The 22333-nt window shown below is 38.2% G+C and overlaps 2 non-coding genes across 2 annotated transcripts; one reads left to right on the top strand and one right to left on the bottom strand.

The window, feature by feature from the left end:
- Positions 1–6410: 6410 nt before the first annotated feature.
- On the bottom strand, positions 6411–6517 carry LOC112534301. The gene has a single exon (XR_003078597.2). It is a non-coding gene; the product is annotated as a small nucleolar RNA R71 (small nucleolar RNA).
- Positions 6518–17289: 10772 nt separating this feature from the next.
- Positions 17290–17394, top strand: LOC112534311. Its single transcript, XR_003078607.1, has one exon. It is a non-coding gene; the product is annotated as a small nucleolar RNA R71 (small nucleolar RNA).
- Positions 17395–22333: the final 4939 nt, after the last annotated feature.

Raw genomic sequence — 22333 nt, 5'->3', positions numbered from 1 at the left:
ATACATGACGTGTTCCATGTTTCCATGTTAAGAAGATACAGATCTGATCCTAGTCATATAGTACAAGAGTCAGAAATATAGTTAACTGAAGATTTAAGTTATAAAGAAGAGCCTATTGGAATTCTTGATAGGCAGGTAAAGAAGTTACGTAACAAAGAAATTCCAATAGTAAAGGTTAAATGGAGTCGACATTCACCAAAAGAAGCTACATGGGAAGTGGAAAAAGACATGAGAGTTCAATACCCTTACTTATTTTTTGAGAATGGTGCGTCACTTTAATTTTGAGGACGAAATTCTTTAAGGTGGGAAGAAAATGTAATGCCCACCTAATGCATTTGCATTTATTTTTATAACATGCATATCATATAGATATGAGAAATGCATGAGATATGTATGGTATTAGTGGATTTCATTATCATGTATAAAACTGGAGCATTTTATGTGTATATAAAAAAAAAGTGTACTATTTGATGTTGTGAGCTTTTTGTTGTGTGACATGTATGACTCATATAAATAGTTTTTATTATACATATTAATTTTTGAGTTAGAAGTTAGTAGTTAAGAAATATGTTATGCATCAGTCTTTGCATACAATGTATGTCTGATATCCTTTATAGGTGTCACAACTGGAGTACGAAATATGCCTCAGCATAAGCCTATGCCTAAGCATAGGTATTTCTAAGAGACTCTTTAGAAAGGTGTGCTTGAGCACGAGGGCCATGCATAAGCATGGTGGGTGTGCTAAGCTCAAGCATTGAGAGCTTTTAAAAGGTGAATTAATTATTTGGATTTGAGATTCTAAATGGTTAAAGAGTGACGCTTTTTGGATTTTCTCATGATTAAGGCTTTGAAAGGTCTACATTTAGAGAGGCTTTTGGAGGTTGCATTCCTAGAACTAAACCCCAATTTATTGAAGTAGACCTTTACCTTTGAATTTAAGAACTAAACATACTTTAGTATACCTATCTTTATTTGATGAAGTTGAAATCCTAAGCATAGGTGTCTCTAGGAGACTATTTAGAAAGGTGGGCTTGAGCACAAAGGCCATGCATGAGCATAGTAGGTGTGCTAAGCTCAAACATTTAAAGCTTTCAAAAGGTGGATTGAATATTTAGATTTGAGATTTTAAATGGTTAAAAAGTGGTGCTTTTTGGATATTCTCATGATTCAGGCTTTTAAAGGTCTACATTTAGAGAGCCTTTTAGAGGTTTACATCCCCACAACTAAACCCTAGTTTATTGAAATAGACCTTTACCTTTGAATTTAAGGATTAAACATACTTTAGTGAACCCATCTTTGTTTGATGAAGCTGAAGGTACCTTAATCTGACAAGTTTTATAAGGATTTGACCCTAGTCAAAATAAATTATACCATATTCCAATAGGTTTTATGAGAGCTTAGCCTAGTCAAGATGAACCAAATCCTGGTCCAATAAGTTTTGTAAGAGTTTGAACATAGTAGAAAGAATCATACCCTAATTTAATAAGTTTTATGAGAGCTTAGCCCTAATCAAGAAGAATAAGATCTTATTCAAATAAGTTTTGTGAGAGTTTAACCTTAATCAAGAAGAACTGGACCACACTCTAACAGCTTTTATGAGAGCTTAACCTTAGTCAAGAAGGAACAAAGCCTAAACGGATAGTTTTATGAGAGTATGACCTTAGTCAAGAAGAATCGAAACCTAATTTAATATATTTTTATGAGAATTCAACCCTAATCTTTAATGTGATAAAAGTAGTAAGTTACTATTAGTTGAGGCTTCTCTAAATGTGGTGATTTCACTTATAGGAAAGGGTATGCTAGGAGGTACCTTACTTGTAACACTACTAAATTATGGGATGCATGTTATGGAGGGTAGACTTCAAGAGATGCTAATGTTTTTAAGTTAGGCTTGTAGAAATTCTTCAGCTTTAGTCTAGACTTCACACCGGTGCTTAAGGTTAAAATTGAACTTTGTAAGGAACTTAATGACTTTTAAGCAACTTATACAAGATTTATTTTAACTCTGGTAAAGCTTGAGATATTTTAAAGTTGATGAGTGTCACTAGTGAGGTTGAAGTTGTAAGATGAAGATGTTTGAAGGCTAGTTTATTGCCTAAGATGAAATTTTAATTTAAAAAACTTACTTTAGTAAGCTCTATACATTAGGATATGGCTTAACTTCGGGAGACTTATTGCCTTCGGTAATGTTTTAGGATTTACAAGTTGGAGAATTAAAGGGGTCTTCTTAGTGATACTAAGGTTTTGGCTTTGTAAACGTTTATGACTATAAAGTACTCTTTAGTTGTATCTATTGGTGAGAATCGTTAACAAGATGGACTAAGAAGATAGCTGTGGACTTAATAGTTTGGCTTTGATGATTTCTAATGATTGAATATGAAATAACATGTTATATATGAATCAGGACCCTAACTCATGGATTTGACTATATGCATGGTATGTTGATTAGTTGTATGTATGTACGCAATGTATGACTCTCTTATAATAGACTAAAGGCATCAACCTTTTGTGGTTATGTATTTAGAATTTTGAGATAAGAATGTCTATATTTCTAAGGTAAGCATGAGAAATTATGTCTTTGCCACTTTGTATGATCTTGTAGCACAACAAAGGCCTTAATGTTACATTTTATGGAAGAATGTCTATTTATGTGCCTTAATTTTTTTCTTAAGGCTGCCCTTGGATTTTCAACCTAGTTGATTTTTCTCTAAATTTTTTTCTCGACTGTTCTTTATGGATTTTCAACCTAGCAATCTTACTTTCATTTTTTTTCCACATGACCCTTGCATAAAGAGAGAATGCTTTCTCGGAATGGCCTTTTGGAAAATTCTAGAAGTTTCTTTTTTGACTCTTACTTGCAGTTTTGAAGTGGTGAAGGATGAATAAACTTTTTTGGTAGGTGCATTATGAAAGTGGCTTATTGGAAGAAGGAATTAAATTTTGAAGTGTAAATAAATTGTAATACCCGAAATTTTTCTTTTAATAATAATAATATTAGTAATAATTAATAAACGAGTTTTTATTTAATTTAGTTTTACTTTAATTTTTATTTAATTTAATTGGGATGATTTAAAATATAATTTCAATGCTAGATAAAATAAGGGAGTTATTTTTTGTATCTAATTAGTTGATTTTTTTTAAGAAATTAATTAAGTAAATTCTTTGGAAAATAAATTATTTGTGTTCACTTAATTTTTTCCTTTAATATGATATGAATTAAGTATTACATTTGAAATTTTTGAAAGAATTAGTAAAGAATATTTTTATAAAAGAATTATTGGGGAAATGGAAAATTTGAATTAGCAAATGGTGCTAATTTTGATTGGATAATAGTTAGCAAAATTGATTAATTAAGTAATTAAAGGTTAGGATTAAATTAATAATTAATTTTGAAATAAGGACTAAAAGTATAATTTTATTAATATATGGGGTTTAATGAAAATTTGTATGGTTAGTATTTTTATAATTAAGTGTGTCGGTAAGGGTATTTTGGTAATTTCACATTTAAAAGCAAGGGTAAATAAGTAATTATATATTTTCAATAATTCTAGTTTGGCCCAAATTAAATAGTTAGGGGCTTAATTGAAAAGCTAAATAAAAGTTGGAGGGTCAATCAAAAATTTTGTAGGACGAAATTGTTAGTAATTAAAGAAGTTGAGGGACTAATCGGTAAAGATGAAAAGTTCACGGACTAAATGCTGATAAGGAAAGAAAGGAAAAGAAAGAAGAAAAGAAAGGGGAAGAGGAGAATCGGGGAAGAAGGGAGAGGAGCGGCTGCGTTGTCCAGCCGGTGGTGGCCGGTCGGGGTCTTGTGAAGTGGTGGGCGCAGTAGGCCGGAGAGTGGTGGCGTGGCCCAATGACGATAGCGGCAATCGCGAGGAGGAAAGCTGCAATGGTTTTCGGATGCCATTCCGGGCGTTTCCGGCGGCTTTGGCGGCCGAGTCGGGTAGCGATCGACTCCCCTCGGCCTGAGCTTTATTTTAGCGGTGGTGGTGTCGCTTTTGGTGGCCGGAGTTGGAAGTTTGCGGTGGAGAGAGAATATAGGTGGTAGCCGAGTTTCTAGCTTTTCCGGTGAGCTTCGACGAGCTTTAGCTGATCGGAAGGCATATCCGGACTCCCTTCACCTCAAGCTTTCCAATGGCACCGGTTTCGTGGCGATCGGACTCAGTTTGAAAATCAACGATCGAGATCGTCCGTAAATCTCTCCGGATGATCGGGGGTCGGTGATAGGCATCATATTATACATATTTACATGCCCAATTGTTTACATTTTTATGCATAATTATCTCGTTTTATGCTAGAATCACTTGTCTTTTAGTTCCTTTCACGTTTCAGGTCATTATCGAAGGACATTATCAATAATCGAGGGAAATACACGCAATTACGAACCAAAATCCATCAAATTGAGCAAGGACTAGCATTCTGAGGTTGAGCACGGCCTGGACTCCGGCCGTGCTGAATTGTCAACTAGCTGCCCTCCAAGAGTGCTATTTTGGCACGGTTTCCGTAGCCACCACGGCCTCCACAACGGCCCGTGGTGGCTCAGCACCGGCTAGGGCACGGCCTGGAAGAGGTCAATAGAGCTGAATGCATTGGTTCAGCATGGCCTGGACTCCGCCCGTGCTAATCAACACAGGCTTGGCCACGGCCGTGCTGAAGGGACTATATAGGCAAAAATGATTTGGTGAATTAGGGTTTGATTTTCTGACTTGATTTCCATTATACGAACTTAAATCATTTGTTTCAAGACCTCAGTTCTAACCTTTGGGAGATCAACTTCATCAATTAAAGGTAGGATTACACTTGTTTCAACATCAATTTGAAGATCAAGACAAGATTTGGGAGCATTCAAGAGGCAAATTAGGGTTTGCTATTCTGAATTGAAAAATTAGGGTTTCTCATCCAACTTGAAGAAGAAGGGTGTTCATGCCTTTAATTTACTTTTCTGATTTTATTCCTTATTTTGTGATGCTTATTAGTATGAGTAGCTAAATTGTTAAACCCAATTGGGATTCCTATGTTGTTGGATTGATTTTAATGTTATGAGATTTTGATTGTTAATTCTTGATTCTTCTTGCTTTCATTATTAATGAGAAGTCATTTTATTCATGAGACGTCGTGAATTGTGGTATTTAGATTGCTTTATGTAATTAAGAGATTCATTTAGTAATCGGAAATTTGAATAGCAAGAACTAGTTAATAATCACTTAGAGATAAGGGTAATTGACTAGCCGGATTAAGAATTAACAAAGCTTAATAAAGGTGGGTTAAACCTTAATACTAATCGAATAATTGATTGTTAGGAAGAGATTCCAACTTTAGGTTATTAGGTTTAGAAATTCGGTTATCTCGAGAGGGAGACCGAATTCAGTTAAGACTTCGTCCATGGGTAATTGCAATTGATAATCAATTTAATCTCTATCTTCACTAAAATCCAATTAACTTAGGTTCCCTAGGGTTAGCTTTTTCCTTCGAGAGTTTTCCTAAATCCTTTCAGATAATTTGACATTTAATTAATTGTTTGTTCATATTTAATCATAGCATAACACTTCATTGATTTGTTTAGGTTAGATAACATAAGACGCTACAGTAGGTCTACGATCACCCTTTCCCAAGAATACAACCTTGATACTCACCATTTGTGCTAGTCTGCATCGATAGATTCACTGCCTCAGATTGTAGCTACGTAAATAGCCTATCAAGTTTTTGGCGCCGTTGCCGAGGAAACTTTTTGTGTGAACTAGAACGAACTTGTGTTTTTGTTAGTTTAGCCATATTTATTTTTCTGTCTTTATTTTGTTTTATTTTATTCTTTCATTGTTTTAACTACTTTTGTTCTTCAGTCACTACATTCCATTTGTAGGTAGTTTATGATCAGGAGCTCAAGCTCTGATCTCATAGAGCCTCTGTCTGATCCAAAATGATCTTTTAGACTTTTAAGGAAGCGTTTGCAATTAGAAAAGGAGGAGATTGAGGTTGAGGTACCTGTTGATAGACCATAAGAGATGGAGAATCATAACAGAAATGTCGCGGCGGACGCCAATAGAACGATGAACGAGTTTGCTAGACCATCATTGGATGGGACACAAACAAGTATATTCAGATCGGCGGTGGCAACTAACAATTTCGAGATAAAGCCAAAGGTGATCCAGATGGTATAGCAAAGTGTACAGTTTAGGGGGCTGCCAAGCGAGGATCCCAATGCCCATATAGCCAACTTTTTGGAGATATGCGACACTTTCAAGATAAATGGAACTACCGATGATGCCATCCGGCTGAGATTATTTCCATTTTCTTTAAGGGATAGAGCAAAGAGATGGTTGCAGTCCTTTCCACCGCACACTATTACGACCTGGACATTTTTGGCTGAAAAATTTCTTTACAAGTATTTTCCTCCAGCTAAAACTGCTATATTAAGAAATGACATTTCTTCTTTTGTGCAGATGGATGATGAGAGCATGTATGACGCCTGGGAGAGGTATAAGGACTTGTTGAGATGCAGTCCACACCACAGTCTACTGATATGGATGCAGGTTCAGACCTTTTACAGCGGTTTGAACCTTGCTACGAGGCAAATGGTGGACGCTGCAGTAAGTGGAGCTTTGAACAGCAAGACGCTAGAGCAGGCGTAGAATCTGATAGAGGAGATGGCCATGAACAACTACCAGTGTCAATCCTCTAGGAGTCGGCCGGTCAAATAAGGAATGGTCAACCAGTTAGACTCCACAATAGCCTTGGCAGCTCAAGTGGAGCTTTTGACTAAGAAAATAGACCAGCTTCAGATGCCAGTTCAAGCAGCCCAAATAAGCTGCGAGTTTTGCAATGGCCTGCATTACGGTGCAAACTGTAATGCGGGAGATATGTGATGCAACCAAGGATGCATCTAAGTCAACTAGCATGGATCCACTAGCCTATGGAGGACCAATGACATGAGCAAGGAGTAAGAAGTTCAAGCAAGCCTTAAATTCTTACTTGGAGCATGTTTTGAAGATGGCTAATGATGGTGCTTTTGATGCTTTTGATGATGATAACAATGCCTTGAAGATAGTGACACTAATTGCTATTAATGAGCAATTGGGGAAGAAGCTCATCTTCAATAAGGCGTGACCACGCCTTACAACCTGTGAGCTGCGCAGAAAGGGGGCAGAAGCTCATCTTCCATAAGCCGTGACCACGCCTTACAATTTATAAGCTGCCTACAAAAAGAGCTTTGAATTTTTCAAGATAATTTCGTAATGGACCCATTTCTTAGTTAATTTCCTCTATTTTTGGAAGTATTGGATAAAGAGAACTTCCTCCCATGAATTTAGGATTTTAATTAGGGTTAGATTACTCTTTATCTTATCCTTCCTTATAGGGATAAGATTAGCTGCATATTAGGAGTCTTTTAGGATTTGATTTTTATTCCTTATCTCTTAGTCCTTTTAGGGTTTAGAATCACTTCAAAACCCTATAAATAGAGCTACGTATTTCGGCTAAAACAATAAGATCAATATATATTTCTGAATGAAGTTTTATTTGAGTTGTTAACTCTTATTCTTTAAGGTGCTCCTTATTGAATTTCTTGAGATTAAATTAACTTGTTTGATTTAGTTTCACATCTACATGTTTGATCATTCAATTAAATTTTTATTAGTTTCTTGGGTTGTTTGAACATTCTTCATCTATTTATAACTAAAGGGCTTAGTAGTTCTATTGCTAAGTTTGTTAGTTCCATAATCAATTGCAAACTTTCAAGTTAGATTTTGGGGCGACAATTCGAACTTATTGGTAAGGGTGCTTCCTCATAAATAGGGAGAGCATTTATCAGTTTGAGTTTCTCACCATTGCTCATCTTGGTATTTGAACGTATCTGGTTCGAGTTTGTATCAGTATGTTTGCTAGTTCCTCTATTTCATCTAATGTTTCTGCTGACCATGAACAGGTTAATTACATGCGGAATGCACCCGGACAATAGAACAACCCTTATAGCAGCACATACAATCCTGGGTGGAGAAACCACCCCAATTTTAGTTGGCGTAACAATAATACCGGGGTCCACTGGGTTTTTAGAGGCGCATCGGCCAACCACCACGCGTGACCTGTTGGACCACGAGCTTCCTCCACCGGTAGGAAGAAATCTAACTTGGAGGAGCTGATGATGAAGTTTGTCACGTTGACTGAAACGAGGTTCCAGCAGACTGACAATGCTCTTAGAAATCAGCAAGCATCCATTCAGAACTTGGAAAATCAAATTGGGCAGATTTCTAAGATGTTGTCCGAAAGGCAACAAGGAGCCCCCCCAGCACCACTAAATCTAACCCGATGGAGCACGTGAATGCCATCACTTTGCATTCAGGTAAGTTAGTTTCAGCTCCTTCTAAGCCTGTTGTTGATGATGCTACTATTGATGTGCAGATCGAGGCGAGCAGTAAGGTTAAGGAACTTGAGAGGCAAAAGTTACAACCAATCCCAGTCAGGGAGTATCAACCCAAGATTCCTTGTCTTGCTAGACTGAAGCAAGTAGAAGCACAAGAGTAGTTCAGTAAGCTTTTGGATATTTTTAGACAACTACATATTAACTTGCCTTTTGTTAATATATTAAAGCAAATGTCGAAGTATGCAAAATTCTTGAAGGACATACTTAGCAACAAAAGCAAACTGGAAGAGGTAGCATTCGTAAAGCTTAATGAAGAGTGCTCAGTAGTGTTTCAGAGCAAGTTACTAGAGAAACGTCACGACCCAGGTTGTTTTACTATTCCTTGCACTTTGGGTAACTTGTGTGTTGATGACGCATTAGCTGATTTAGGCGCTAGCATAAATGTAATGCCCACAAGTACGTTTAATAAGCTAGGTTTAGGGGAAGCAAAACCCACTAGGATGTGTATTCAATTAGCTGATCATTTTGTTAAGCTTCCTAGGGGGATTGTAGAGAATGTGCTAGTCAAGGTAGATAAATTCATATTTCCTATGGACTTTATGGTTATGGATGTGGATAATGAGCATGGTGTGCCTTTGATTTTAGGGAGACCTTTCCTTGCCACAGCTAGAGCCAAAATAGATGTATTCGAGGGAAAGTTAGAGCTTAATGTAGGGGATGAGTGTGTTACTTTCAGTTTACTCCCCATTCGAGAGTCCTCCCGCTAATCATGTTCATGCCATTTGCGCTATTGACGGGATTAGTTTTGCATGTGATAAACCAACACAAGATATACTAATAGATTCTGCTCTGCATGCTTCTTTGCCTGTTGATGTGTGTCATTCTTTTAAAGAAAACAACTTGCATCAATTTGAAACTTCATGCTATGATACACCCGAGAAGGGTAGTTGCAAATTTGTTTATGATAGGTCATTTAGACAAGATTGGGAGTGGATGACTGGACATCCCAACTCGGCATGGAGAGCACCTCCTTGGTCATCTACTGCACCCATTGGACCACCTCCTTACGGTTATATGCCTCGGGCCCCAGCTTACAATGCACCCACCTTCTCAATTTGCCAATGGGGCAAGGATGCTGCTGCAGAGTCCAACTAAGGACTTAACCAAAAAGAAGCGCTTTTTGGGAGGCACCCCAAAATTTTGATTTATGCTTTTATTAACATTTTTTTTGTTTTGTCAGTCGTTTGCATGGGTGATGGTAGTTAGAACACTTACTTAATAATTAAACATAGTTGTATGAATCTAGGGTTTGACTAATTTAAGTCGAAATTTTGGCAACTGGTGAAGACGGACTTCCCCGCTTGACTTATTTACTTGATTTATGGCCTAAATGTGTGCGTATATCTGTCAAATGCAGGTAGGGAGTTTGGCGACTCGAGATGGCGAAGGAAAGCCCGGCATCCACCCTTTCACCACGGTTTTCGTGGCCATCACGGGCTGCAACACCAGGCCGTGCTCATCAGCACGGCTGGAGTCAAGCCCATGATAAGAAAACACATGTAGAATGAGGGATTTTAGCCGTTCGGCCTGACAAGGCACGGGTATGACACCGGTAGTCTTGATCGACCCGTGCCCCCATCCGTGCCAAATGGTGCAATAATGAAGCTTTAGGGCTCAGCACGGGCAGAGTCCTGATCAGCACGGCCTTGCCCTCGCCCGTGCTGACCACCATGCCTATAAAAAGGGGAGCTTTCAAAAATTTTCCTACCCCCTTTCTAAGCTCCAAGGTGTTGTTTTCTTCCATTTCTCTAATTCTTCTTACCTTTCTCAGCAATTTCAAGTAAATCTCTTCACTTTTTGCTTTTATTTGTTTTAATTTGGTTGTTCTTTTATGCATATACTTTATTTAAGACATGCTAGTATGTTTTGGTAGTTTTACTTTGTTACACTGTTTCCATATGCTCAGCTAGATTTAATTCATATTAGTTGCTATTTTTGTTGTAAATTCGATTATGAAATAATAAGTGTGGGGTTTGGCAGAAATAAAGTTTATCTATGGCATTTTATTATGAACAATTGTTAGCATAAAGTTGCGTTAGTTGGTGCACGATAAAGTTGGCTGGAATGTATTTGTTAATTAGTTTATGCAGGAGATTTGAGGCTTTAGTCTTTTGTTAAGTCTAAAGTTTTCTATTAGTCGAATTATAGCCATTATGCTATTTAATTTTCGGTAGAATTTCTGATTAACTTAATTTTTTGTTCGAATAACTAATGATTCATTGCATTAGGTAATATGAGGGACCGCAATCAATCACGAAGAAAAAAACTGAAACACATCACTACCAGCAAGCGCTCGCGTAGTGAAGGAACATCTTCTTCCACTTCGCCAACACCAGAACCAACACCTCCACCGCAACAGTAACTAGTCTTAGCCCGAAGAGCACCAGCTACGAATCCACCTGCACCTGGTCGTCATCCATTATGGACATTCCTTAATGCAGATAACGAAAGTTGATTCCAAGTCATGGGATGGAAGCAAGTGATGGCAGGTCGTTGCATAGACTTTGTATCCTTGGAAAGAGTGGGATTGGTTCAGGATGTGTGCATTCTGTTTGAAACTCTGCCATATGCGCAATTCTTCGACATCATTGAGCCAACCTACCGTGAGCTTACGATTGAATTCCTCAGCACCTTCTTCCTATAGCAATAGATCACAAACTGGCATCAGCCTAATGCAGTTTACTTCAGACTTGGGGGAAGGGAGTTCTCAATGTTAGTCCCACAATTCAGGAGATCTCGGGGAGGAATATCAAGGATGTCTCTACATCAACCCAATATAGTACGACACCATATGGGACTAACTGGTACTTAGGCCGGAATCGTACTACCCCAACAGGTCTAAGGTGTCTAGCCTTCCGGATCATCTCTGCTATCTCCATACCTTATTAGCTTACACCATTACAGGTAGAGGAGATAGCTTTGGAGCGGTAACACAGACTGATGTCTTCATCCTCTAGGCTATGCAACATCAGAAGAAGCTTAACTTGGGATATTTGTTAGCTCGACAAATCCATTCATTTATAGTAGACGCCCAGAAGAAGATGCATTGTTGTTTTGGCCCGTATGTAACTAGGTTAGCCAAGAGACTGGATGTATTGGACGACTGTCTGTCAGAGCTTTCAAAGATTGGTGACATGACACCACTAGGGATTAGACAGATGATCAACATGCAGATGATCACGGCTACTCGACATCCACATGGTATACAGGCTTGTGAACACAATAGTTAGGGAGGCTAGAGAGGCAGCGGCTAGAGGAGCCCAAGATCCGGCTGGGATTCTGAATGTTAGGATTCCTAACCCAGCTAGAGTGTTTATGCCTACATCTGGAGCCTCATCCTCTTATTCTGCAGGGACATCGAGTGCTTAGATTAGTGCTTTGGCTGACCGACTAGATCAAGTCTGCGATGTATAGCAGCAGCACTATACTGAGTTTGCGCAGCAGAGAAAGGAGTTTGAGCAGTTTTAAGAGGAGACTAGGGCACAGTTTCGCGGTTTCAACAATATGCTCCAGCAGCTTATGACAGGGTTGGAGAGGCAGGCCACCCAGATAGACTTAATAGTGGAGCAGATGAAAAAGATGATTGACGCTAGAGCACAAAATCAGTGGTTCATCGATGATATAGAGTTCGATCTGGCAGGATGCTTCATGAACCCTGTGCCACCATCGCCCCCTCCTTCAGCGACTTCCTGATGGGCTCTTTATGCAACCTACACCTAAGGCAGTGAACCTACCGATGCAGCCTAGCACTAGTGAGTATCAAGGTCGTATCCCTGGAGATCGGGTGAACCTAGAGTTACTACTGTTTGCTATGTTATCTAGTCTGAAATAGGGTGTGAAAGTTCTAACATACCAGCTAATGGTTATGAGTGCAAATAAGTAAATGAAGAACAATGGATAATCAAAAGACAATTGCAAAGAGAGAAACAAACCCAAAAGGGAGCCTAAGTGATGGAATTCTAAAGATGGATTTTATGGATTGCCGATCTTGCTTACCCGTGCCTAAATCCTGAATTGAATCCCGGTTCCTATCTCGAGCTTACTGGATTCCTAAACCTGCACTAACCTAATGGAATCTCTTCCTATCGGATTACTACAGATTAGCATTAAGTATGATTTAAAACTATTAAAAGTTATTAGTTCTTAATCCGGCGAGTAAATCAACCTTATCTCTAAGTGTTAACTACCAGTTCTTACTATTCAATGTCCAGTTGTAACAAGCATTTCTCAATGTTAAGAAACAACCTAATAAACAATTAATCCAACGTCTCAAATTAACTGAATCAAACTTTTATTACTGAATAGCAAGAAGATTGCAAGAATGACAATTATAAAAACTAACAATTAAGCATAATCCATCAACAAAGGTGAACCCTAATGGATTCAAAAGATCTAGCTACTCATGTTCATGGTTAAAGCAATTAGGGAAAAAATAAGGAAAAACAAATTAAAGGCATGTACACCCTTCTCTTTCAAGCTGAATGAGAAACCCTAAATTTGCAAATTCGAAATCTCAAACCCTAGTTGCTTCTTGAATGCTCCCAAAGTTTGTCTTGATCTTCAATTCGATGTTGGAACAAGTGAAATCCCTCCTTCAATTGATGAAATTGATCTCTCAAGGTCTACAATTGAGGTATAGGAAACAATTAATTAAGTGTGTGTCTTGGAATTGAGTCCAAAAATCGTCCCCTTCCAAAAGAACTCAAAATTGCCCATATAGTTGATTCGGCCAGTAGGAGTCAGTGATGATTCAACACGGAGTCGATCTTGAATCGTAGTCTGTTGTCTGACTCCTTCCAAGCCGTGTCGAGCCACCACAGGCCGTGTTTGGAGGCCGTGGTGGCTACTAAGTCTTATTGAAATGGCATAATTGGGGATAGCCTCTTGGTAATTCAGCGAGCCGTGCTCAACCCTCGGGTGCTAGTTCTCACCCAATTTGATGAATTTTGGTCCGTAATCACACGTGATTTCCCTTGATTATTGATGGTGTCCTTCGAAATGACTCGAGAAAGGAAACAAAAGACAGGTGATTCTAGCATAAAACGGGATAATCATGCATAAAAATGTAAACAATCGTGCATGAAAACATGTGTAGTATGATGCTTATCAAATTACCCCACACTTAAACTTTTGCTTGTCCTCAAGCAATCAACAACTCACTCCTCAAATAGATACCAAATAACTCAATCAAATGCATTGCAGGAGGTTAGCTCAAAATAAATTTCAAAACTCCATAATGATTTTTCCCAAAATCCCCAAATCACTAAATCCTTAAGAGAGAGAACAAACTTAATAAAGTTGCTAAAGTTAAAATGATAAACCATCTAAATTGAGAAATTGAGAACCATGCCTCACAAGATGTCACTCAAAACACACAAGTGTATATAGGTGAAAGAAGATCGCCAAGCTCTCAACGCAAAATACAGAAAAAAGTGCTTACCATAGGCTTGCTTATAGATCCAATCTCCACTACTACGAAATAATCAATAATCATGATCAAAGGGTCTTGAGCCAGGTTGTAATGGGGTTAAGGTAGGGTACGTATAAATATGGAAAGTAGGCTACAAGTTGCTGGAAGTTAAGCAAGTAATGCAAGAAAGTAACGAAGGATCAAGTGTTGTACCAAAATGAACACTAAGTTGCTCTAAAAATAAGATGATGCTCGAAATGAACTGAATTAATACTTTCTTCTTCTTCTTTTTTTTATATAATTATATATATACTATGTATATATATTACAACAGCTTATGTAGGAGTTGTTGGTTATTGACACATACAATAATTGAAGGGAGCATCTATGAAAAATCTAGCAACTTAGTGAAATATATGAATGCAGATTGATCCAAAGTAAAATGCAGCATAACTTATATAATTTCCAGCAACAATGGTAGAAAGAATGGTCGAATGAATAGAAGTGATACAATGAGTGTCACTGTTATTATTGTCACGAAAGGAATGGCTAAGGCTCAAAATTGGTTCACTAAGGAAAAAACAGGGTTAGGCTTTTTGGCCAAATTGTGTAAATCCTAAGTGCCCAAATCATCTCACGATTATTGACAATTCATGTAATCTTAAAAGATATCGTAAAGCAAGTTCTAGAAACAGAGATTCTGTACAATGCTCACTAATGAAAGAAAAGGGAGCATAATAGTGATGCACCAATTGGCTCAAAATCTCACCATTTGAGTGGGTTAAAATTACATGAATTCTCAACCCAAAGTTTAAACAGTCAATCACAATAATAAGCAACAATATTAACAGTGTTCTATATCTAAGATAAAGTAAAATGGAAGAATTTAAGGAAAAATACTAGTTTTACCTGACTGGATTGTAATTAAGAGATTCGTTCATTGCCTTCTTCCAACAAGGTTCGATAAAAGTTATAAGGGAATCCATTCAAAGGAGAAAATCATTAACTGCACAGATCTACGGTACCTACCCCACACTTGTGAAAAACACTGTCCTCAGTGTAAACAAGGTAGGCACTCCAAAATAAAAGGAATAAAATACGTAAAATGAAGCTAATTATGGGAGTCCATAAAAGAAATTAGAAAACTAAGAGAAAAACAAGACGACAAAAAGAGATAAAAACTAGAAAGTCTACTAGATACTGCCCTTGATGTGTACTTTAACACTTCAAAATATGTTAGTCCTCAAAATTACGTACGAGCATCAAGTAGGCTAACTCCTGCAAAATTCAAGAATAAACACATTCCAAGCAACATCTAGTAAAAGGTTCAATAAGATAGCATCTCCTCAAAATCAAACTTACTAAAAATAGACTGAAATATCTAACTGCAAATGACTACATAAAATAAAATAAAAAAAATGTCCAAAACTTCAGAAAGCAAAATAGATTCGGAATGCCTCCGAAGGTGCTTCTTTTGTTCGAGTCGTCTAGTCGGACTACGGATCGGCATTCCCGCATCGCGGGCAAATTAAGAAGGTATGCTCAATGTAAGTTGGGGCTCGAGGCATATAAAGCGCAATGAAAAGGTCCGATGTGTGCGTAGATGACCAAGGGGTGCTCTGGACCGATTTGGGATGTCCATTCATCCACTCCGAATTCCGGCTAAGTGACTGTCAAAACAAACTTGCAACTACCCTTCTTGGGTCTATCACGTACAAAGTCTCATATTGATACAAGTTATTTTTTCGGATAAATAACACATACTAGTAGGGGAAGAAACATGTATAGCATCATCCATTTGTACATCTTGTGGTTGTGTATTACATGCAAGATCAATTCCATCAATACAACAAATGGCATGAACATGGTCGGTGGAAGAACTATCAAATGAGGGTAAACTAAAAGTGACACGTCGTCCCTACATTAAGTTTTAACTTCCCCTCAAATCACGTCTATTTTAGCTCTACCGTGGCAAGGAAAGGTCTCCCCAAAATTAATGGTACACCATGCTCATTGTCCATATCCAAAACCACAAAGTCCACAGGGAATATGAACTTATCTATCTTAACTAGCACATTTTCCACAATTCCCTAGGAAGCTTAACAGGCGGTCGACTAATTGAATGCACATCCTAGTGGATTTTGCCTCCCCCAAACCTAGCTTATTGAACAAACTAGTGGGCATGACATTTATGCTAGCCCCCAAATCAGCTAATGCATCATCAATACATAAATTACCTAAAGTGTAGGGAATAGTGAAACTCCCTGGATCGTGACGTTTCTCTGGCAACTTGCTCTGAAACACCGAGCACTCCTCATTAAGTCGAACATAGGCGACCTCCTCCAACTTCCTTTTCCGCTAAGTATGTCCTTTAAGAACTTAGCATACTTCGGCATCTGCTCCAATGCATCAATAAAAGGAAAGTTAATATGCAGTTGTCTAAAAATATCTAAAAACTTACTGAACTGCTCTTTCGCCTCTACTTGTTTAGCTCTAGCAGGATAAGGAATCATAGGTTGATATTCCCTGACTAGAATTGATTTCACCTTTTGTCCCTCAGGTTCCCTAACCTTATTGCTTGCCTTAACTCGCACATCAATAGTGGCGTCATCAAAACAGGGCTTAGAAGGAGCTAACTTACACGAGCGCAAAGTGATGGCGTTCACGTGCTCCCTCGGGTTAGACTCAATGGTGCTCGGAGCTCCTTACCGCCTCTCGGACAACATCTTAGAGATTTGGCCAATCTGGGTCTCCAGTTACGAATCGAGGCTCTTGGTTCCTAAGTGCACTATCGGTTCTTTGGAACCTCATCTCCGTAGACGTCACAAACTTCATCATAAGCTCCTCTAAATTTGACTTCTTCTCTGGTAAAGGAGGAGCTTGTGCAAGCCCAGCTGAATGTTGCTGCGGCTGCTAATGAAGTCTCTGAAAACCAGGTGGACCCTGAGCATTATTGTTCCTCCAACTGAAGTTGGGATGATTGCGCCACCCAGGGTTGTATGTATTGCTGTAAGGATTGTTCTGCTGCCTTAGGGCATTCCCCATATAATTAACCTGTTCAACATCAGAAGACATAGCAGAATTAGATGGAAAAGTAGTAGAGGATGAAGCAAACATACCTCCTGTAGTACAGTTCGCACTGTAATGCGGGCCACCATAAAACTCGCAGCCAACATTCGCTGCATGAACCGGCATTTGGAGTTGGTCGATCTTCTTGGCTAGAAGCTCCACTTGAGCTGCCAAGGTTGCTGTAGAGTCCACTTGGTTGACCACTCCCTGTCTTCCTAGTCGGCTCCTAGAGGATTGCCACTGATAGTTGTTCATGGCCATTTCCTCTATCAGGTTCTGAGCCTGCTCGAGCGTCTTACTATTTAGCACCCCACCTGCTACAGCATCCACCATCTGCCTCGTTGCAAGGTTTAACCCGGTGTAGAAGGTCTGAACCTGCATCCACACTGGCAATCCGTGATGTGGCCAGCATCTCAAAAGATCCTTAAACCTCTCCCATGCATCGTACATGCTTTCATCATCAAACTGCACAAAAGAAGATGTCATTTCTAAGTTTAGCAATTTTAGCAGGAGGAAAATACTTATATAAAAATTTTTCAGCCAACGCCTTCCAGGTAGTGATCGTCTGTTGTGGAAGAGATTGCAGCCATCTCTTTCCTCTATCCCTCAAGGAAAATGGAAACAATCTCAGCTTAATGGTATCATCGGTTGTTCCATTTATCTTGAATGTTTCACAAATCTCCAAAAAGTTGAAGATATGTGCATTGGGATCCTCGCTGGGCAATCCTCCCAATTGCACGCTTTGCTGGATCATCTGGATAACATTGGCCTTTATCTCAAAATTATTGGCTGCTACAGCAGGTCTGACTATACTCGTTTTCGTCCCATCTAAAGATGGTCGAGCAAACTCGTACATCGTCCTCTGATCGTCATTGGCCTGGGGGTCATGGTTTTCCATCATGTCTAGTCTATCCACAGGTACCTCAACCTCAATCTCCTCCTCTTCTAATTGCAACCTCTTCCTTAAGAGTCTAAGGGATCGTTCTGGATCAGATAGAGGCTCTATAAGATTCGAGTTTGAGCTCCTGATCATAAACTACCTGAAACCGAAAGTCCACACAACCACCAATCAACAAAAATAATATAATAATAAATAATAAATAATAATAAAAAATAAATAAAGAATAAATGAATAAACAAATAATGACTAAATGAACACAAAAGCAATTCACTCTAGTTCACCGTTACTGTTTTTCCCCGGCAACGACGCTAAAAACTTGATGGGCTCTTTATGCAACCTACACTGGCAAGTAAACCTCAGATGCAGCCTTAGCACTAGTGAGTATCAAGGTCGTATCCCTGGAGATCGGGTGAACCTAGAGTTACTACTATTTGCTATGTTATCTAGTCTGAAATAGGGTGTGAAAGTTCTAACGTACCAGCTAATGGTTATGAGTGCAAATAAGTAAATGAAGAACAATGGATAATCAAAAGACAATTGCAAAGAGAGAAACAAACCCAAAAGGGAGCCTAAGTGTTGGAATTCTAAAGATGGATTTTATGGATTGCGGATCTTGCTTACCCGTGCCTAAATCCTGAATTGAATCCCGGTTCTTGTCTCGAGCTTACCGGATTCCTAAACCTGCACTAACCTAATGGAATCTCTTCCTATCGGATTACTACAGATTAGCATTAAGTATGATTTAAAACTATTAAGAGTTATTAGTTCTTAATCCGTGAGTAAATCAACCTTATCTCTAAGTGTTAACTACCGGTTCTTACTATTCAATGTCCAGTTGTAACAAGCATTTCTCAATGTCAAGAAACAACCTAATAAACAATTAATCCAACGTCTCAAATTAAACTGAATCAAACTTTTATTCTTTGAATAGCAAGAAGATTGCAAGAATGACAATTATAAAAACTAACAATTAAGCATAATCCATCAACAAAGGTGAACCCTAATGGATTCAAAAGATCTAGCTACTCATGTTCATGGTTAAAGCAATTAGGGAACAAAATAAGGAAAAACAAATTAAAGGCATGTACACCCTTCTCTTTCAAGCTGAATGAGAAACCCTAAATTTGCAAATTCGAAATCTCAAACCCTAGTTGCCTCTTGAATGCTCCCAAAGTTTGTCTTGATCTTCAATTCGATGTTGGAACAAGTGAAATCCCTCCTTCAATTGATGAAATTGATCTCTCAAGGTCTACAATTGAGGTATAGGAAATAATTAATTAAGTGTGTGTCTTGGAATTGAGTCCAAAAATTGTCCCTTTCCAAAAGAACTCAAAATTGCCCATATAGTTGATTCAGTACGGAGTCCGAGCGGTCTTGAATCCGTCAGTCTGTTGTCTTGACTCCTTCCAAGCCGTGCTGCCGAGCCACCATAGGCCGTCTTTGGAGGCCGTGGTGGCTACGGTCGTGCTGAAATGGCACAATTGGGGATAGCCTCTTGGTAATTCAGCACGAGTCCAGCCGTGCTCAACCCTCAGGGTGCTAGTTCTCACCCAATTTGATGGATTTTGGTCCGTAATCACACGTATTTCCCTCGATTATTGATGGTGTCCTTCGAAAATGACCTGAAACAAGAAAGGAAACAAAAGACAGGTGATTCTAGCATAAAACGGGATAATCATGCATAAAAATGTAAACAATTGGGCATGAAAACATGTGTAGTATGATGCTTATCACTTCCCCTACTCCTCATCTTCCAACAAATCCAACCAGTGAGGATACGCCATCAGCAGACTACCAGCAATGAAACAAAAACTTGTGCTATTTTTCTTTTTCCTTTTTCTTTTTATTTTCCCTCCTTTATTTTATTTTATTTTATTTTATTTTCTTGTCTTTTTACATGTTTGATTTTATGTTATTTCTTTTCATTTTTCCTTTCATGTTAATTTATTTTAGTAGAACATTATGCTTAGCCATTTCGAAATGAACACTAAGTATGATCTTCAAGGATTATGATGCGCTAGTTATGTGCTATAACCAGTTTTAATTTCTAACACTGGGGAAAGTGTTATACTCGAGTGTGGGGTGGGTATCCCTTAATCGTTTAAAAGCAATGATAATGTACCATTCTTAGGATGTTAGGACCTAGGATTTTCATGACATTCAAGTTTAGTTTATTCTTTCATAATTCATGACTTTATTCACACACTAGTACTTGATTATCCCTCTTTATCTTCTGTTCTTGAAAGCAATTTCACTGTATTCAACATGTCAATTTGGCCGGGTTAAACCGGTGTTACTTGAGTTCCTTGCGAATTTACAACCTTTGACTGTGAACTTTGATTATGTCAATCTCGTATTCAATTTATGTGATGATTCAATTGATAAGTCTCGGAACCAATTGCAAAATTTTAGCCACTTCAAACGTGAGTTTTTGAACCAAAAATTGAGCATCCATCGCACATTATGCTCATGAATTTTCTTGTTTGAGTGTGCGTTGTACTTACTTTCGTTTCTAGAACTTGCTCTATAATGCTTGTTGCGGTTACATGAATTTTTGAATACCATTAGATGATTTGGGCAACTTAGGATTTCACCACATCTAGGCAAAAGCCTACCCTCTGTTTCCATTAGTCAGCCAGTTTGAGCCGTAACCTTTTCTTCATGATTCACACCTAATCACTACACATACACCATTCTTTACACCTGTCTTTCCTTTCACCCTATTTGCTGAGTAATTATGTGTTATGTTTCTTCATTTATGGGATCATAGTGCCTAACATTGTTTTTAATTCACTTAATCTTTTCAGTCATTCTTTGATGCTCCTTTCAATCCAAATTGGATATTTATTCTTATTGTTTATGTCAATAACCACAGCAGTCCCTATATAAGCTGTTGTAATATATATACATAGTATATATCAAAAAAAAGAGAAGAAATATATAGAGAGAAAAAAAAAAGAAAGAAAAAAATTATTACTTATTTCTTAGCTTTTAGCTCTTCTGAATCTAACTCTTGTGAGCATCCTTTACTTCAAATAAGGCCTAGTGAATACTATTATTGTTTAGCACTCAGTTCCTGAAGCATTCAGTTCAATTAAGTGCATAATTTTTCAGTATACTTTACACTTCTATCTAAATAATCGTACCTTTACCTCAGGCTCATTACAACCCTTGAAAAGACCCTTTGATTTTAGTATTCAATTATTCGCGGTAGCGAAGATGAGATTTATGAGCAAGCTTATGGTAAACAGGTTTTGTGCAGCTGCATTGAGGGAATTTTCTTATTTACCTGTAAACACTGTGAGTGATTTGAGAGATACCTGTGAGACAATGGTTCTTAGTCTTTAATGCTGATTTGTTATGTAAGTTGTGTTTCGAGATGATATCATTATAGTTCTTTCTTAAAGGTGTATAACTTGTTAGTTACTTGAGTTTCATTCTTTATATGTTGAATAGGGTTGAGTTGTGAACTTTAGCATGGATTCTGAGGGGTGATTGTTGCTTGTGCATGTATTGAGTTATTTGATTGCTTGAGGACAAGCAAAAGCTTAAGTGTGGGGTGATTTGATAGGCATCATATTATACATATTTACATGCCCAATTGTTTACATTCTTGTGCATAATTATCTCGTTTTATGCTAGAATCACCTGTCTTTTGGTTCCTTTGATGTTTCAGGTCATTATCGAAGGACATTATTAATAATCGAGGGAAATACGTACAATTACGGACCAGAATCCATCAAATTGAGCAAGGACTAGCACTCCAAGGTTGAGCACGGCCTGGACTTCTGCCGTGCTGAATTGTCAAGTAGCTGCCCTCCAAGAGTGCCATTTTGGCACAGTTTTCGTAGCCACCACGGCCTCCACCACGGCCCGTGGTGGCTCAGCACTGGCTAGGGCACGGCCTAGAAAAGGTCAACAGAGCTGAATGCATAGGTTCAGCATGGCCTGGACTCCGCTCGTGCTGATCAGCACAGGCTTGACCATGGCCGTGCTGAAGGGACTATATAGGCAAAAACGATTTGGTGAATTGGGGTTTGATTTTCTGACTTGATTTCCATTATACGAACTTAAATCATTTGTTTCCAGGCCTCAATTCTCAACTTTGGGAAATCAACTTCATCAATTGAAGGAATGGTTACACTTGTTTCAACATCAATTTGAAGATCAAGACAAGATTTACGAGCATTCAAGAGGCAAATTAGGGTTTGCTATTTTGAATTGGAAAATTAGGGTTTCTCATCCAACTTGAAGAAGAAGGTTGTACATGCCTTTAATTTACTTTTCTGATTTTATTCCTTATTTTGTGATGCTTATTAGTATGAGTATCTAAATTGTTAAACCCAATTGGGGTTCCTATGTTGTTGGTTTGATTTTGATGTTATGATATTTTGATTGTTAATTCTTGATTCTTCTTGCTTCAATTATTAATGAGAAGTCACTTTATTCATGAGACGTCATGAATTGTGGTGTTTAGATTGCTTCATGTAATTGAAAGATTCGTTTAGTAATCAAAAATTTGAATAGCAAGAAC

Source organism: Ricinus communis, chromosome 4 (genome assembly GCF_019578655.1).
Source record: "Ricinus communis isolate WT05 ecotype wild-type chromosome 4, ASM1957865v1, whole genome shotgun sequence".
In the NCBI taxonomy this organism is placed as follows: Eukaryota; Viridiplantae; Streptophyta; class Magnoliopsida; order Malpighiales; family Euphorbiaceae; genus Ricinus; species Ricinus communis.
This window is presented reverse-complemented; position numbering and strand designations above follow the sequence as displayed.